At 37.0% G+C, this 3,418-nt stretch overlaps 1 non-coding gene across 1 annotated transcript; it reads right to left on the bottom strand.

Annotated features, from left to right (window-relative positions):
• Nucleotides 1-234: 234 nt before the first annotated feature.
• Nucleotides 235-341, bottom strand: LOC128283299 (small nucleolar RNA R71). The gene has a single exon (XR_008273641.1). It is a non-coding gene; the product is annotated as a small nucleolar RNA R71 (small nucleolar RNA).
• Nucleotides 342-3,418: the final 3,077 nt, after the last annotated feature.

The raw sequence follows: 3,418 nt of genomic DNA, 5'->3' as shown, positions 1-3,418 counted from the left end.
AGTGGTATGCCCACAGAAGATCTACATCTTCACCTTCGATTGTTTATAGAGGTGAGTGATTCATTCAAGATAGCCGGTGTGACTGAAGACGCACTGAGGTTGAAGTTGTTTTTGTACTCGTTGCGAGATCGAGCTTGAGCATGGCTAAATTCATTGCCACCAGGTTCCGTATCTACATGGCAAGAATTAGCAGGGAGATTTTTGGTTAAGCATTTCCCGCCTAGAAAAAACGCTAAGTTGAGGAACGAGTTCACAACTTTCCAACAATTGGATGATGAGTCTTTGTATGAGGCTTAGGAGTGACTCAAGGAGTTACTTCGTAAGTGTTCTCATCATGGGATTCATCATTGTATCTAGTTGGAGACATTCTATAATAGTTTCAATGTACATACAAGATTGATGGTAGATGCTTCTGCGAATGGTGCAATTTTGTCTAAGTCTTATAATGAGGCTTATGAGATCATCGAGAGCATTCTGAGTAATAACTATCAATGGCCAACAAATTGAACAGCTCAAGAAGACTTGTAGCCAAAGTTCATGAAGTTGACGCCCTCACTTCGTCATTAGCTCAGGTATCGTCTATTTCCTCTATGTTAAAATAGTTTACCGCTAATAGTGCTAATAATTTTGCAGCTCAGCCACCAAGTCCATTTGAAGTAGTTTTCTGTGTGTACTATGGGAAAGGTCATTCTTTTGCAAATTGCCCATCAAATCCCGAGTCAATGTACTATGTAGGGAACCAACACCAAAATAGGAGTGGACAAGGACCCCAGTCCAACTTCTACAATCTTTCATGGTGTAATCATCCTGACTTTTCTTGGAGCGACCAAAGAAATAGACCAAACAACAACTTATTGCAGCATAGACCCAACCAATCTCAAGGGTTTAATTAACAAGCTCCAAAACCACCTCAAGCTGAGGCATCAAATAGTTTGGAAAACTTGTTGAAAGCGTACATGACAAAAAATGACGCTTTGATCTAAAACCAAGCAGCAATATTGAAAAATTTGGAAAACCAAATGGGTCAGCTAGCTACGGAGCTTCGTAATAGACCAAAAAGAACCTTGCCGAGAAATAATGAGAATCCAAGAAATTTGGTAAAGAACATATCAAGGTAGTGGCATTGCGAAGTGGTAAAATTCTGGAACCCCGATTGATTGATGTCGAAGATAAGCCTGTTGAAAAGAACCAACCAACTATTGAAATTCCTACACCAAAAGAGTCAGAATCTACAAAAGCTGACAAGGTAAATCCTAACTCAGTGAATTCAGATACTTTAACATCTTCTTTGGATGTAGATTTACCTACTCAGAAGAGTTATCTGATTCAGTCGAAAGTTCCATAACCTCTATATCCACAAAGATTACAACAACACAAGTAGAAACAGGATGTACAATTAAAGAATTTTTTGGATGCTCTAAAGCAGTTAAACATCAATATTCCATTGGTAGAGGCTTTAGAACAAATGCCAAATTATGTGAAGTCTATGAAAGATATACTATCGAAGAAGAAACGACTAAGTGAGTATGAGACTATCGCCTTGACAAAGGAGTGCAGTGCGTTCCCGCAGAACGAACTGCCACCAAAATTGAAAGATCCAAGAAGCTTTATTATACACTGTAACATTGGTGAATCTTACTGTGGTAAAGCTTTGTGTGATTTAGGAGTGAGTATCAACTTGATGCCTAAGTCTATTTTCAAGATGCTAGGGATAGGTGAAGTAAGACCTACAACTGTGACGCTTCAACTAGCAGATCGATCTTTAGCATATCCCGAAAGAAAGATCGAGGATGTTTTGGTAAGAGTCGATAAATTTATTTTTCTTGCTGATTTCATTGTCTTAGATTTTGAAGCAGATAGGGAAGTGCTGATCATCCTTAAGAGTCCTTTCTTAGCCACAGAAAGAACGTTAATTGGTGTGTAAAAAGGTAAACTTACCATGCAAGTTTAAGATGATTAGGGAACCTCTAACATTCTTAAAGCGATGAAATTTCCTAATCCAACAGAAGAGTGTTCAGTTATGGAAGAGATAGAAGCCTTGGTTTTTATGGAAAGCAATTTTGAAGAAGATCCATTGGAGATAGCCTTAGATCTTGACCCTTTGAAGGATGAAGAAGTTGAAGAAAACATGGCTTTGATGGAAGCCATTCCGAGAAATTTTATTCAATTCACACGGTTTGAACTATTGGAGTTAGAAGTCAGAGAATTTATGCAACCCAAGTTGTCAATTGAAGAACCACCTAAACTCGAACTAAAGGTACTTCCTTCCCATTTGAAATACGTTTGTTTAGGTGACTATTCCACTTAGCCTATGCTTATTTCAGTAGAACTAACCAAAGATCAAGAGGAGCAACTAATTGTTGTTCTAAAGAAATTCAAGAAAGTAATTGCTTAGACCATAGTTGATATTCGAGGTATAAGCCTTTCTTTTTGCATGCATAAAATTATTTTAGAAGAAGGTGAAAGAGCTCGAATTGATTGGCAAAGGAGGCTCAATCTTATTTTGAAAGAAGTTGTAAGAAAGAAAGTGATCAAATGGTTAGATGCAGGAATCATCTATCCTATTTTAGATAGTTTGTGGGTAAGTCCAGTACAGTGTGTGCCGAAGAAAGGTGGAATCACGATTGTTGAAAATAATCGTAATGAGTTGATTCCAACGAGAACTGTTACTGGTTGGAGAATCTGTATTGATTACAGGAAGTTGAATAAAGCCCTTCGGAAGGACCATTTTTTGTTTCCTTTTATGGATCAGATGTTAGATCGACTGGCAGGTAATGAATTCTATTATTTTTTAGATGGCTATTTGGGATATAACCAAATAGTTGTAGCTCTGGAGGACCAACATAAAACAACCTTTACTTGTCTATACTTTGCATTTGCTTTTAGGTGAATGCCTTTTGGTTTATGCAATGCACCTGCAATATTTCAACGATGCATGATGGCAATATTCACTGATATGGTTGAATATTTTTTTGAGGCTTTCATGGATAATTTTTCTATTTTTGGTAACACTTAGGATATTTGTTTGAGTAATTTGGCTAAGGTACTGAAGAGATGCAAAGAGACGAATCTTGTCCTTAATTGGGAAAAATGCCATTTTATGGTTAAGGAAGGGATTGTCTTAGGGCATAAAATCTCAAAGATAGGAATTGAAGTCGATAAAGAAAAGGTGGACGTAATTGAAAGATTACTAGCCTCAATTAATGTGAAAAGAGTCAAAAGTTTCTTAGGCCATGCCTGTTTTTACCGAAGGTTTATCAAAGATTTCTCAAAAATTTCTATACCATTGTGTTTGTTGTTAGAGAAAGATGCAGTGTTTGATTTCAACAAAGCATGTTTGGAAGCTTTTGAAGATCTAAAAAAAGGGTTAATCTTAGCCTCAATAATCGTTACATCTGATTGGAGCTTACCTTTTGAG

Source organism: Gossypium arboreum, chromosome 10 (assembly GCF_025698485.1).
Source record: "Gossypium arboreum isolate Shixiya-1 chromosome 10, ASM2569848v2, whole genome shotgun sequence".
In the NCBI taxonomy this organism is placed as follows: Eukaryota; Viridiplantae; Streptophyta; class Magnoliopsida; order Malvales; family Malvaceae; genus Gossypium; species Gossypium arboreum.
This window is presented reverse-complemented; position numbering and strand designations above follow the sequence as displayed.